Here is a 16,104-nt window from a genome sequence, read left to right as displayed (position 1 = left end):
AACAACAGAATAACAAGTTGGTCATTTCTTTTGGTACACCATCATCTGTCAGTGCAGGTGTTTTTTTAAAAGCTTTAGTGTAATATTTCATCCTTATTCTGCTTTTCTTTAGAAAGGCAGACCCTCAATCTAAGGACTTCAAAGCAATAATATAAGCTGTCTCCTGCAATACTCATGGAGAGACATAGCAAGCATGTCAATAGCGATTGAACCTACCTAGGTCTGCCCCGGCTGATGCTTATAGTTCCTCATGGTTGTGAGTCTCATCCAAAGGTTCATCTTTCCCTTTCTATCACAGTACAAAGTCTAATTCTTGTTGCATGAGCACTTGGTCATCGAGAACTCTTCTTTCCACAACCCAGTGATGTCTTTGGTGAAGAAAGTTTACTTGTAGATGCAATAAAAAGAAAACCTTTTTGTGAATTTTTTCCCTCGCATACTGTGATATGACTCTGCATTTAATCAGCTGCTGTTGGTTTTCCTTGGATATTTCCCAGCAACCCCATGCCAGGCCCAAAAATAGCTCATGGAGTTAATATTCTCCCACTTGTTTGACAAAGAGCAGTCACAAGTCATTGAACAGATCTTCCAAAACAGTTGGCCAAACTGAGGGAACTGAAAACAACCCATTCCTCATGCTCAGAGTCAAGTGTTTTTCCCAAGAGGGTTTTTATTCTGGCTATAAAAATATAACAAGAGATTTTTGGCTTTAGTTTTTCCAGGACAAGGATATTCACTCCATCAAAAATAGATAAGAAACCAGAACACAGTTAACATCCTTAGGAAGTCAACAATCACATGAAAATGTATGCCTAACTCAGCTCTTGATTAATGTCAAGTGAAACTCGTGGCTCCATAACTAAGAGTTCTGGGCAAAAGTAGAAAACTTTCTAGAGTTGTCACCAGCCATGTTGTAAACACTAGAAACAGTGCCATTTCCCCAGATGAGGCTGCAGCACGTTTTCTAGTCATAGAAGTGCTTATAGTTCAGAAATATCTATTTATGTTGCCCTGTGACTAACTGCATTATATACACCTTGTAGGCAGCAGACAGCAGCTCCACAGCCTGTCGTGTCTCTAGTAAATCACAGTGATCAAAATTGAAATGCTTTTTTCTTTCTGTTTCTTGCCTTAAATGAAGTTTTTGAAGTAAGAACAAAATACCAAGCAAGAGAACTGAAGAAGTAACCATCTTGAGCCACGCACTTAGCCAGCTTACAGCAGCACAGAGCTTTTGCACATATAGGGGAAAGTGCCCATTTGCATAGGCAAAAGAATCTGGTTCACCAAGGTCACACAATTCAGGTGATGTTCCAGTACCACCAAAAAGCTAATGGCTTCTGGTTTAAAGACTTCACTCAAAAAGACGATGCTTGGGATGGCCATTCTGAGACTCTCCCTGTGTCCCTATTGTCTGCAGGAGGGAGGCTGGCAGCTTGATTGAGGTCTTAGCCACTCTACCTTTAGAAAATACTCCTATTTTGGAAAAGGTCCAGAAAGACAATGAAGAAAAATGCAGAAAAGGAAATTAGAGTAGCTTTCCTTTTTTTTCTTAGGCTATTATTTACTTAGCCATTTTCAGCTCTACCTCTGTATTATGGGAATATACAGGGCTATGTGTGTGAATGACTTCTGGGGGCTTTGTCCTGTAAGTTTCCTCTTTTCTGAAAATGGGCCAGTGGGCTTCTTTCTGATTTGCACTGCTTAGTAAGGATGATCCCTACCTTCATCTACCCTGAGCTCTGTGCTCCTGCAACCCCCATGGCAGGCAAAGTTGAGTCTGTCTTACTGCCAGGTTGTGATAGGAAGGCAGACAGGGGACAATGGGGCCAAGCAGGGACTGGCTATAGGTGCCACTGCTCCCCAGAACAGCACAGACCCCAAAAGAGCTCACAAGCCAGTTTTCCTTGAGAAAACTAGAGCAGCACACTTCCTAGAGCCACCAGCAGCAGAAGTGCCTAACTACTTCGACTGATTCATAGCCTGGTGCCTCTGACCCTGGCTTGCAGACAGCATGAATGCTCTAGATAACACATGAAAACATATCTCAGAGTACTGGGAGAGAGTGCTGTGTTATTTCTTATAGTGAAAACCAGTAGCTAGCTTTGTCATAAAGAAAAACTGGCAGCTTCCTGTTTGTGAGCACTCCCTCAGATCTCCTTGCCCTTTTTTCCTGTGTTTGTGGTCTTTTTCTTTCCCCCCATGGGTAAAAAGGACTTTGTTTCTTTGCACTGAACATTAATGATTCATATCTGTAAGGGCTGAACTGGAAAATTTTCTAGATTATACACCTGCCTTCTCTAGGAAGACTAAATGTACCAGCAGTGGGTGGACTTACTCAGGCTCCTATTAAGCAACATCTGTGGGTGGTTCTTCAGTCCAGCTGTTAACATGTGACTTATTTTGCACTTAGATCAACTGTGTCAATGGAAAGAGTAGGCTTTAAGCCTGCTGCTGAAGGCAGTGATTATAATAATTACTGTCACCACAAAATGTCTTTCAAATGCCAGTGGATACGGTGAGAGCCCCACATGCCAGCTGTATAAATGAGATCTTGCTACTCACAGGATGTTAGGTCAAATAATGCAAAGTCTTTTAGGGCAGACATTCACAGATGGGAAATGCCTACCAAGATATTGGCCACAACCAGGGCAGCCACCTGCTGAGTCTTCTACGGATTGACACCTCTCTAAAGAACCAGGAGATGCAACTTGTGCATGTCACACGTGGAACTAGCAAAGTCAGGGTGTAGGGCTGGCAGCTGGTCTCTCCCATAGGGTTCAAAACCTCTTTCCTTTTTACCAAACAAGTAGAATGCACACACTAAGAAAGTCCAGGGTTAATTTGTCACTGACAAAACAGCCTGAAGGGGTATAAAGCATTATTGAAATCCCTGACAGAAGGTAACATGTTGGCAGCCCAGCCTTCTCACTGCTGAGCAGCTGGTTTCATTCTGACTGCTGACACAAGCACCTCAAGAGAAAAGGGACATGGAGGTGGGCATGGTAACCTCTTGTTCCTCTGCATTTGGAGCACATAAAATACAGCTCATAGAGCCAAGTCAAGCTAAGCATACACTCCTCTCTAAAGGTGAACAGGAACAAATGCAGCCACGAATTAATTTAGGCTGAAATTCAGGAAGTTTAGCAGTTATCAAACAAGCACAAAAAAACCCCAAAACTGAGGACAGCAAACTCACCGACCAGACTTAAAATTTGATTGAATTTTAAGAAATGGATGTTGTTCGTAATTAATCAATGAATCTAATTATAGTAATTATAGATTATGTAATTAATTAGCTATCAATTAATCTTTCATTAGCTTGCTTTTAATTACTACCTCTTTAATTAACCAATTTGTGCTTTGTTTGCCTATTTCTGTAGCGCACTACATGACCCAGGAGATTCCTTCTTATCTCCCTCTTTCAATCTCATTTTTCCTGCCCTGCTTTCCACTGACTTCATGTCACCACTTCTTTCTCCCCTGCCACCAGCTCCCCTTCCATTAACACAGTGGACAAGGGCATCATATCAAAACCAGTGCGACAGCCATCCTGGTGACTCCAGGAACACGCCAGGCACAACAGAGGCAGGGAGCTAATGCATCAGCACAAACAGAAGGGTGAGGGGCTTTCCATACTCTCCAGGAGCACAGAGCAGGGACAAGGTGGCTGCCAGCAGCTGGGGTTGTCTCAGGGGATGGGATCCGTGTCCTCTCCCCTCCGACCTCCTCCCAGCTTTAACTGTCTCAGGCATGGGAGGGTGATCACCTTTCAGGCTGCAGTGGCAGAAAGCTCCCTTGGGGAGATACAGGACAGGACCACAGACAAAGGCCTCACACCAAGAACCCCCAACAGCAGCACTGGGGCTTTTCTGGGGGAGTGATGTGCAAGCAAGGGAAGGAAACGGGAATTCAGTGCTGGAAACATCTAATTTCTCCCTCAAGCTAGGGAGACACTGGGTCATGATGCCACACTAGTCTGGATTAGTTTATAGCTAGTCAAGGTCAACTTCAGAGCAGTAGTGTCCAGAAGTTGTTCTCAGAACCAGAGTGTACTCAGAAATGATATTTCTCCCTCTCAGACCTTTTACACATGGAATGTACAAAGCCCGGAGTCACACTGTGGTAAAAACTCTTCTTACCACTTTGCTGTCTTTTAGGTCCTATAGTTGAAGGTCCTCTGGCTCCCACTTTGCTAGGGGTTGATGCCATGCAATATGCTTTCCCACTGCTCAACTGCTGCTCAGAAGGCAGGTTCACGTTTGGGAACAATCCTTTGATATGCTCACCTATTTATGCTTTTTCAAAACATACCACTGCCCTTGTCCATGAAATCTGTGCTCTGACCAGAGGTTTCCTTCATTTCCCAGACTCCTGGCTGGTATTTACAGGCTCACAGAGGGCAACAGACACAAGAAATTTGATCAAGGCAGTAAGGATGCTCATGGCTTCTGCATTTCTGGTACTTCGTTAGCAGTCATCTCAGTAAACATAATGATACCCACACTGTGAAAGCACAAGTGCACTTTCAAGAGCTTTCCATTAATCATTTCTGCTGTCAGAATACCATTTTAATCCTTTCTACACCTACAGAGATGCCAGACTCACAAGTCCTCAAAAAAAAAGAAGTAATAATCACAGTTTAGACATCAACTTAAAGCTAAATGAAGGGTGATGTTTATAAGCAACTCATTTATTGAAGACCAGCATAAAAAGTTGACAAGCAAGAAAAAGCAATTGAAAAGATTAATTTGCCAGGATGAAAGTCCAGAGATGTCCTTGACATGCAGCACCTTGTATTCAAGGATGCCTCAAAAGTGATATGGCTCTAGGAATATTAAGTATTATTTAATTTGTACAGGAGAGAGATACACTGTTTAAAGCAAGACCATGACGCTCTGGGTATATCTACATGTTATTTTTCCTATCAGTGCTCATACTTTTGCATTCAGTTGGGGACAGTGCAACGTAGGGACAATAAGGAGCACCAATCTTAATGAATGTCTTAAGTGAAGTTGTTGAATCTTAATGAAACCCTGAGTGGATACTATTACTTGAAGTGTCTGAATTTAATCTTAGCCTACTTCAAATTAAAAGTTATTTGTTTGGGGGATATTTATTTTAAGGTTGATAAAAAATGTGAAAAGGAAACTTACCAGAGGAAATTCTCATTTCTCATTGTAATGGGTGTTTTTTTTAACAAATGTCCCAGGCTGTTTTTCTAAGTTCTGGGTTTTATTCAGGATAAGTTTATTAGTAGGAATATACTTCTGCATAATTTTTATAACTGTTAAATTCACTAGTTTCCAGATGAGTAGTCAGCACCACGTTTGCTTTGAACAAATTGTGGTGTTCCAGTGCAAACACTCCTCTACTGCATTGATTCTAGTTTGATTTGTATTGAGAAATTCCTGATGGAAACTAAACATGTAATAACATAGTCTTGCTATAGTCATTTTTCTGATAACAATCACTCCTTCCACAAGCACTAAAGAAAATTAAATACTGCAGCAAATGAACCATGCAAAATGATTTTCCTACCACCAGTGATGACAGGAATCATTTAAAACAGTTTTAAATGATTCATTGTATGTGTATAATGGCACATGAGGAGATTGCTCCAGTGTGAGAGATCCATTGTGGCTCTCTTATTTATTATTATTTAAAGATTTGAGGAGCATCTCTTGCCACAGTGGTTAGGTACTTATTTCCTCATTAAAGTTGATACATTAAATACACTTGGAAATACCTACCCACACTGCCTGCAATTATGAACACTGTCATTTCATCAGATTGCATAGAAATTCACAGTGAAACAATAATTCCTCAAAACCTAAACCCCCAGCATCCTATCTACAGCTTAAAATCTGACAGACTCAAACAGTGACAGAGAACTTCAGAGATCTCAAGTTCACTAGCAGCCATACACAGCCTTATGTGCCAACTCAGATAGCAACCTTGAAGCTGAACAAACAGGAACTTCACCATGTCTTAAATAACAAAAATGGATCCAGTCTGAGGCTTCTTTCTTACATTACCACTGGGCTGTGAATTCCACAGCTGTTATACCACTGGGTCTAACACAGCTTTGCACAGGAAACCAGGTAATCCTATCTGAAGCTTACTGCAGGATACAGTCTTTGCTTTACATAAACTGCATCAGTCATTAGGACACCCTTAACCACTGCTGCATATAGGCCCCAAAGATGGGTGCAGGGATGTTGGGACCCTTCTGAGAATAGTTCAAGCCATTTTACTCATTCATCAAAAGTGAGTAGATTTAAGACACAAGGGATGCTAGATCAAGCATAGAAGCCCTGAGGCCCTTCTGAGGCAGGTAAAGGCTCCTTTGAGACTATCATAAAGAATAAGCTATATTCAAAGTTTTTCTCCATGGAAAACCAGCTGAGCAGATTCAGAACCAACCCAGAAGACCATGAAGCAGACAAGTGATGAGTTTGGCCTCAAGCCACGAAATCACTCTCAAATGACATTGTGTGCAGAGATGTTATCTCCTCCTCTCCTTTTGAACTAGTTCCACTGAGAAGGAAAGCTCTTAAAGATTCATTAAGCTATAAAGAGAGCAGAAGAGACAGGCTAGAGATCAGAACACTCACCTGGGAGTGAAAAATCTTGGGTAGCACATTGTGCTTTAAGGTCCTCAGAAGACAGTGTGTTTAACAGAAGTCCTTAACTCTGTCCAAGGCTATACAGGGTCTTCAGGTCTACAAAAGATTTATTAATGCAAAAGCTGTCAAAACATGATGATGAAAATGAACACTAAATAATTCAGCACATATATTTTCCTGCTAATTAAAGATCATAATCAGAAGTGGTAATGATTTTTGCAATCATGAGTTAAGTGTGTGGAAGGAAAAAGAACTCTCAAAGGGATTTTATTAGAGTCAGTTCTGGGGTGTTGAAACAAGGCTGAAAGAAACAGAACATAAACAAATGTTAATTAATCAGGCATGCTGATAGCACAGTATCTGCATTTTCATAAAATTCCAGGCAACTCTGTCATTCCTTGTGCAAGACCTCCTGCATAGACTCTGTCCTCCCAATAAATTCTGTCACACTTGATGAATTTCTGAAGCTGGGTAAGGATCTGATCATATATCAGGAAGTTCAAAGCAAGTGATTTTTTTTCTACAGCAACCCAGTTTAACATCAAGATAAATAAAAGATTCCTTTGATTGTCTGAAGTGGATGTCTAGCTACAAAAAAAGCATTTCTCTCTGTTTTAGTTAGACATGCCATCACCCTACAAAATATCCTTGTAAGGGAAGGGCATGGATACAGGGAACCTGAAGAGAAAAGGTATGTCTTTCCTTATCTTTGGCAGGTTTTGTTCAGGGTAATTGTTCACTACAGTGACCATGAAGAAAACAAAAGGGTAGTTAATAATCCTTGTCATTCAGCCCTTGAATTTATCCTAAAACAATAACATGGCAACAGACCAAAGAAGTATTTGCTGATACCAGATGTACATGATGAAATCCTGTAAGCTCCGTAGAAAGAGGCAGACCATTCTCCTTTCTATGTATCTATAAACTAGGCTCTTGTGAAAGGGACCATTGCAATTTACTTCACTTAAGAACATGTCAAATGGATCCTGACGCACTTTATGGGTTATAACACTCTTCTGCCTTTTTCTATTCAGGTCCATGCTTGTTGTGGAGTGCTGCCTGGCAATGCACACAACTCCTATGTGTAGATATGGACTGCTGAAGGGCAACTACTGACTGCAAATTATAGAGAGTTTTCCAAAACTACCTACAGATGAGAGGGAATTATACTTGTGCAGAACACTGTTACCCAACTTATCCTTGGAGCATAACCACAAAGAATGTTTTCAGCCATCTGGGCTTGCTAGCATTTCTTGCATGTTCAAACCTGAAGCCATAAGTCCCTATGCTCCTACACAGTTGTATCAGACTCCATGCCTAACAGCAGTGTCCCATGAGTACACACAGACACCCAAACCCCTCAATTAACCTATTCTTGGAAAACCCATTCCTGTTTTTCAGTTCCCCTCTGAAAATCAGACTCAGGCTTGGCTGGATTATGACTTTTTATAGATGAAGGCCTGAGATGACAATGCACCCTGCAAACCCAGACTGAAAGTGCCACCCGTAGGGAAAAGAAATAATAAATAAATAAAGAAATAAATAAACCTAAACCCAAAAGCTAGTTGTCTTGTTCTGCATCATTACTACTGTTTGGTACTGTTCTGCATGCTAGTTTTTCCTGCTGTTCACAAGTAGAGATCTTTTAAAGAGTACTTAAGGTCAATTTTCAAGTGATTAACAGATCATGAAGAATTCATATGCAGCTTTATTATTTTTCTTTTCTGTTTATGTAAAATCTTAATGAAAGCAAATCCAAAATTTCATCTTGTCAGACAGAATTTTGGAAAAATTAACAAAGATCTTCTCTGGTGTTTTGCTTGGGTTGTGTTTGCTTAAGAAAAGAAAAATTGTTTGACACCAAGGAAATGATATACGTTTCTGCAAAAGTATTTCCTTCTTAGTCATCCAGGATGAACTTCAATTGAAATGCTATGAAAGGTGGAAGGAGAAAGAGTTTAAATGGGCAGAATGAAAATAGGATTGAGCTATAGTGTATGTTTTAAGCTTACTCATCTATTAGTTTTCAGAAGCAGAATATATCAAATAGGAAGTTTTTTCATTAAAAATCTGCAAAGCAGCATGCATTACATCAAAGTCAGGTAATTTTGGGGTAGTTTAATATCTTGATTCCTTATTATCTAAAATGGACCTGATCCAAATGCAATAGAGACTGACTTCTTTATTGCAAGAAGCTGGCATATTCATTTCAACCCAATGTAAAATGAATGCAAATCAGTGCTGTTGTGAGAAAACAGATTTTCAGCATGTTTTAAAAGAAAAACTGGTCTGGAAGGGATCCTGAGTTGTCTTCTGTTTCTTTCTACCTCAGATCAACACTACCTGAATTATTCCTTGCTGATGTTTGTCTTACTTAGAAATGTTCTTAATAAAACTCCAGTGATGGAGTCAGTCAGTAGTAACGACAAAATGATTGGGAAAGTTTACCAGTTTTCATTATTTCTTAATTGTTTTGAAAGTCTAATCATTGTATTGCCTATAATCTTGACAGAAAAGATGCACCTGGGGAATTGCTAGAGGATATTAATTGTGTTGTCATACCACTTTTGCACTGATTTGCAGAAATAGTCTCACAGCTAAAATGCTGAAAACCGGATCTATTTCCTGATTAATCCTGATGCCTCCCGGTGATATTAAAAGCACAGTGACAGGCCACTCCTTCCCAAGACACAGTCACTCTTCCAATCAGCCTCAAGTCAAGGGAGTAAGAAAGGAACATGCTCACCCACAAAGGTCTGAGCCATAAGAACCTGCCAAAATAACGTCCTACAAATGCTACAAAAGAGAGTAATACTAATTCCTCCCTTCAAAGCTGCTGTTTTCCCAGTATTCCTTGTACACATTGGCAGTCCCATTCACATTGATTGGGGTACAGAAATCAATGGCACAGCAAAATAGCTTTTAAGGCATTTTATCAGCAAAGAAGCAGTGTTTAACTCTTTTCTCATTCCACAAGATAATGCAGTATTTTCTTTCACAGCATTCACTGAGGCATCTAAGGTGTAACGTTTCCAGGGCAAGATCATTTTATCTTAACTAAGAATCAATACTTGTTACTTAAAAGTTTACAATTTGCTGTCAGCTAGTAAGAATAGAAGATTGAACACAAAAATTGACAGAGAGGCTGATTGCACTGATGTAGTTGTAAGTTGTATAGATTTGTTGACAAAAGTCTAGGATGGTGCTTGCATCTTATGAGATTTTGTGGGTCTCTTAGGCTTCACATGCAGGTGACAAGAAGGCATGTGGTAAGGATAGAAATAATTCTTGGTGGTAGAACAAAAGATAGTGCAGTGCCAAGTCACTGTTTTAGTTATCACATGCTATAAGATGGTAAAACAGGCAGATGGTAGCACTGGCTTCATTGCAGTGTAAAATTAGCTATACGGGCTAAAACTGAATGCTATGAATGGAGCTAGTACCGCTCACCTCAACTTGGACTAAAAACACATTGTTCAGGAGCAAATGTTAGGTAAGAAAGAATGTGCTCAAACGCACTATAGAGATGTAGTTAGACACTCCCCATAGTCTTTAACAATACAGCAGTTGTGGGTGGGAGCACTGATGCATGCACAGGTGCTGTTATGTTACTATTTATCTTTACATCTGTAAGTCTACCCAGTGTTTTTTGATATGTTTCATTGTTGGTTTTTGTCCTGAGAAATTGCTTTTGGGATGTTCCAAATTGCCCAGTTCCTTCACTGAATAGCATGTTTCTCTTCAATTCAGAGAAGCAATTTGCTGCCCACTCCGCTGTTACCATTGGAGCGTTGTCCATTACATGGCTGGGACATACTTTTCTTGACATCGGTAATATCGTTTGCTTTCTCAAAAAGGAAGGTGCTAATCAAGCTCCATTGTCAATGACTCTCCCTGAATGACGCCTTTCCATCCTCACTGCTTCCTCACAACACCCTACAGCTCTTTCACTTGCAGGAACCCACTTTCTTCACGGTAGAGCTCTCTTCTCTGAAAGAGACTTTTTGCCACTGTTCTACTAGATGAAAGTTCAGGCAGGTCTTTGGGAAAAGCATAGGAGCTTAGTTGAGCAAGGCTGGGAAAACCACACCTTGCAATCAGGGAGTAACGTTGGAGACGCATGAGTACGGAAAAATCCTACCATGACCTTGATTTTTCCACATATTCTAACAAAAGTATTTACCTTCTCAGGCATCTGGGACAAGCAGGCTGTGGTGGCACCCTCAGAAATATGTCTCATTCCCCTTTCTGGAACTGGGCAGCCACAGTGAAGCACAAAAAGACGTGGAGCTGGCTTTCATGGCCTGAAAACAGTTCACCTGAAATGCTTTTACTCTAATGAATAATGTTTTACTTAAGGTAGTTGTCCAGTCTTTAATTACCTCTTTCATTACTTCCTAGGGAACTAACTGAAACCAAATCACATTCAGTGAATTTAAATTGCTTGGATCCAAGAGGCTTTTTCTCTGGGCTGTTTCAGAGGTCTGGTACTTGCTGTGGAAGTTATCCTGTAAGAACAAAACTGGTGTGTGCTTCCCAGGAACCGAACCTTCTGATTACTGCAGCTCTTTTTCCATTTGATCACTAGATGAAGACAGCAGAATCAAATGTAGAATTCAGCTTGACACTTGCTGTGTGTACATAAGGTCTTTACCAAGAAGCTCAACCCACTGCTTGCAAATGGACATTGTGTTTTCCTTTTATGAGATCCCCTGTACCTCCATTGTCTCCTCAACTATAGTATCCTCTCCAAATTACTGTTGATCCCAAATCACACTAACGTGAATATTTCCTCTTCCTGAATGGCAAGTGCTTAAGCATTTTAGGGATTGTGGGTTTTAATTCAGTGACTGCAGAAAGTGGAGAGAGATCAGGGTTTTGCCCCAGGTTCAAATCTGAAGACAGAAGTTTGGAGGGCAGTTCCATCTCATGCTGTTGAAGTGCTGAAACCTGGAGTGTCTAGGAATGCATCATCCTTTCAACCCTCCTACAACTCCAGATGCCTACATGTCACACTTCAGTTAAACAAAACAACTGTTCAAGGGGACACCACATCTCAAGAAGGAGGAACAGCTTCTACTTTCCATCATCCTCCTTGTTTTGCACCAATTTCTTTCTTGGCTTCATACAGGCAGCAGCCAGAAGAGTTTATATTGTGACTGAAGTATGCCCAGCTTCTCTTGCTTGGCTGAACAGAACAGTTCAGTCTGACCTCACCGTTGAAGCCAATTAAGCAGCAAATTCTCCAAACACAGCATTACTGATAGAAATGCATGTTTCTTCAGAAGGCAACTATTACTACCCACTGCTACGAACAATGCTTAACTAGCAAGGGGATGGTTTATAAGGTCCGGGTCCTTTCCACAGGTATTACTCTACAATACTCAGTGGAGACATTTACATTGGCCATAAACACGCACACACATGCACAAAAGAAAAAGAAGAGCAAACAGATTTCGTGGTTTACCTGCACAGATAGTGAAAAAGGTGCCTGAATGGAATGGGTTGCTCTCCTGTGATGTGACCACAATATGGGGCAGAGGAGGCAGCAGGAGGTATCAACTCCTCTTAAAAGAAGGCAAAGCTCAAGTTCTCAGGACCAGTGAAAATATTCTTGATGATGTTATAAGAAAAGCAGGTGAAGAATAAATACATAAAACCACTCGTGCCGTGAATGATTCTGCTGAAAGATTCAGACCCTGCTGCTTAGTCTCATGTTAATACAGAAAGCTTGCAATGTACCCTGTGGCAGTCCACTAGCAGAAGGCAGGCTCTCAGAGGCAGGTTTGTGCAGCCAAGGATCAGTTCTGTGATTTTGGTGAGCTAGCAAACATCACCAGCCCAGCAGGAGCCCCTCTTTAAAGGCAGGGAGAGCAGCAGGGACTCCAGGCTGCAGCAAGGTTAGCATCAGAAAGCACATGCTACCAGCCTCTGGCATATGATCTGTCTGTCAGTGGGCTGGAATACCAACAATGCAGCTTTCTCTATCTCACAGCCAGTGAATGCAGTGGGTTTTGGAGTAGACCTGAACCTCCTTGCATGTGGCACATGGGTCTTCTTTAGTGTGATTGAACTTTCTGAGTTATCCTGCTCACAAGCAAAATTCGGATGTTAAATCCAATTTGACTCTCAGCCACACACAGCTCTTACAGACTTCAGGACTGCACTTCTGAGTGCTGGGAAAAGAATAGTAAAGACTTGGCTTAGAGAACAATAACACAGCCACCACTCAGTGGTAAATCATTACAAGAGGCTGACATGACCCTGGTTCACTGGGTCTGAAATAGGGCATTAAACATTCCTGTAAACTGCTCACTTGAATTAACAAAAGAGAGTGAGAATGTGGAGGCTGAAGTTAACAATAACTGAAATCTTTCTTAGGTGCATAGACCCAGACCCACGACTATTTAGGCACTTAGCTCCCATGAAACCACTGGGATATAAATGTTGTGGACCTGATCGTCAGGGTCATGTTAGTATGTCTGGCACGGTTTCCTCCAACTTTCCTTGTGCAAATTCAAAGCTATGCTAGAGCAATAAAAGGTGCCACTGTGGTGTAAAATGATAGTGAAGGAAAAGATATTGGCCCTGAGGTAATTGCCCCCCCAATTGATAGCTCATTTCTAGTAGTATCTTGACCAAGAAGAGTGTGCTCTTTCCCCACTTAGAAACCACAGGTCAGACCTTATTCTAGAAGGTAAATTAGAGCTTGTTTTAAAAGGTGAGTTCTGACATGCTTTTATTTCCTGAAGCCTGAGAAAACACAGGTTGCCAAACACTGCCTGAGTGCTTTCTTAAGCAGACAGCTCTGAAAACTCAAGATCTGGTTCCCAAAACCCTTATATGGTTGGTCTCCCTTAATGGGTCTCCCTGAATGTAAGCCAGAACAGAAGTTTAAGCCACCACTGAGAAAATGAATTGTTTTAGTGGAATTAGAAGTGTTAGGAAATCCTTTTCTAGTTGTCAAGATACACAATGAGGAACCAAGGACAGAGTAGAAAACCAAAAGCACAAGAATTCCCACATTCACGGTGCCATTGAAAGGGCAGTGTTTGGCATCTGGGTAATATGCTACATTGTTCGCTGAATAAGACAAATGTGGAAGATACTATTACCTGTACAAAGGAGTAAAGCAGTGGCACTGATCTCCGTCCCCCAGAGAATTGCACAGCAGCAAGGACCAACATAGTAGGTTTCCAAACCAGTGCAACTGCAAAGAATTACCTGCAGAGGGCATCTACCCCCTTAATATCACACCCTCGGACATGACAAGGATTTGATTCTTTCCTCATTTAAATTCCTTTCAGGGGGAGTACTGCCAACTCTTATAGACACAGTGTTTACTGACTGAAGTTGTCATTTTTCAGCCTCTCAAATGTCAGTGAGAGAGTTAAGGAAAAGGCTAGTTTGTTTACAGACATTTTTAACATGATGAGGGAGAGCAGCCAGCATAAGAAAGTTCATCTTTCCTACCCATTCTCATGTCCTGTAATCAAAATTGGAATCCACTAGATTTATCCCCAGGAAGATATGTAAGGTTTTGTAAAATGAGAACAGTAATCAGGTCATTCGGATGTTCTCAGTATCTGCTAGTGACAGCAAAAATCCAGGAAGAATCCGCATGCTCTGAGCATATCCAAAAGAGAGAGATTACTCCATCAGTTTAGTGGTTGTGCTTAACAGCCTGCTGGAGCACAAAGTGCCCTTTGCAGTGCCACGGCAAGTCTGCTGCATAACCTCCACTAGGTTAAGTGCAATCACACAATGGCTGAGAAGAGTTGTCATCTTTGTGGTCAGTAGAGCCAAACATTGGAAATCTCAGCATAGCTCAGATCATCAGCTCCCAGTGACTGGCATAAGGGAATGCCAAATGCTGCTCTAAACCTCAGAAATTGGCTAAATGCAGGCCTGTGACCCAAGGAAGCATTTGTCCATTCTTTTACCATCTGCACAGATGCATACACACACACACACACACATACGAACGCAAACATACTCTGCTTTCTATGTGCTCATCTGCATGCTGGACTCCAGATTAGGTAATTGAACTGAATAAATATTTCATCACCCATCCTGCTTAGAGGAGGAATGACCTGTCCTAGCTCCCAGGGAAGTTAATGGAAGTTAACACTAATCTGCTATTCTCAAGAAGTTGGGTGGGATATAAGACCGGCAGATGGATTCAGAACCTCATTAACTCCTTCTCCAGAAAAGCACTCTCTCTGAGCAACTTGCAGGGATGAAAAACACCCTCAGAAGTTGTTTTTTAAGTCACTTAAAAGAAGAAACTGCAAGTGAAAAGCACATCTGAAAGTGCTGTATAATTTTGAAGACATACTGGTTAGTTTTGGTTCATTAGTGCCTTTTATATTGAAGGACTGCTCTTTACAAGTTGAAGTATCGTCTGTGCACCAGGATCCTTTCACGTGTCAACCAAATGCAGCAGTTTAATTGAATTCATGTACTACAAATGAGACTTCAGGACTGAAATTAGGGCAAACTACTAGGCATGATGAAAAGTGAAGAAATCAGGTTATACTTTCACACACAACTGCAGCTTTAGGAGCTGAGCTGATCTGTCAGAGGAAAAATTCTGATGTCAAGTGGAATCGTATGGTATGAATGGATTGACAAGTGTTTACAACCATTATTTGACATGAACCAGTGAAACACGTAAGCTCCCAGGGAGGGTGGAAGTACAAATATGTCTCCTGGAAGCTGCTTGCCACCAGCTTCTGCTAAACCTACATGGATTCCTTTACCAGACCTATGTCCTGAATCATGGCAGCACAGAAAGTCCTCTCCCTAACTTTTTTTCCTTATCGTTCCAAAGTGGTGTCACTTAATTTCTCGCCTTACAAGACTCAAGGCAGACATCAGAATTTCTCTTCTTGATCTTGTCTTTTATTGGGAGCAAGAACTCGGGAAGATCATGTAGTTCAATGATCATCATGAATTGCATAACTTCTGGTAGCAGCAAAACATGTATCTATTTCAGCTCCCTCTGGCAGGACCCATGATTTCCAAGCTGGAGTCCATGTACTCAATTCGTTGTGATGAAGACTCTTAGAGCAAACCAAAGGCACCCAACTGTGAGACATTACTGTTCTATGCCCAGAAATTAAGAAACTGTAGGATCTACCAGACAAAAGAGATGTTGTTTGCTGAACCGCAACAACTCAAGCTGCTTAATTTCCATCCTGAATTCTTCTTGGAAGCCAGCCAGCATCTCTTTATATCACAGTTACTCAAAACACTTGCATAGAGAAAATGATACTGGAATATGATACACAAAGTCCTTGCTTACAAATCAAACTACACGTTTTGAAAGTGAGAAGGGTATCCTCATGTTGTTTGAATGATTAAACCAAAAGGAGTAAATGCAGCAGACATAAAAACTATATATTTTAGAGACTAAGACATACTGGATTTGCCCTGCTTCATACACTGAAGTCACTGGGACAAGATTGAAGGG

General features: G+C 41.1%; 1 long non-coding RNA gene across 2 annotated transcripts in view; it reads right to left on the bottom strand.

Annotated features, from left to right (window-relative positions):
* LOC133222717 (uncharacterized) overlaps positions 1-16,104 on the bottom strand; it is a 33,763-nt gene that overhangs the window by 5,503 nt on the left and 12,156 nt on the right. The window contains exon 3 of one of the 2 annotated variants that reach the window (XR_009728348.1): positions 6,618-6,751. This is a non-coding gene — a long non-coding RNA (uncharacterized LOC133222717). The remainder of the gene's footprint in view (positions 1-6,617; positions 6,752-16,104) is intronic. The other variant, XR_009728347.1, reaches the window with a different exon arrangement.

The sequence above is a fragment of the Neopsephotus bourkii genome, unplaced genomic scaffold (genome assembly GCF_033783945.1).
Source record: "Neopsephotus bourkii isolate Nb327-2 ecotype Australia unplaced genomic scaffold, CSIRO-AGI_Nbou_v1 NB_1615, whole genome shotgun sequence".
In the NCBI taxonomy this organism is placed as follows: domain Eukaryota; kingdom Metazoa; phylum Chordata; class Aves; order Psittaciformes; family Psittacidae; genus Neopsephotus; species Neopsephotus bourkii.
The sequence above is the reverse complement of the archived record's forward strand: the minus strand, read 5'-3'. Positions and strand labels throughout refer to the sequence as shown.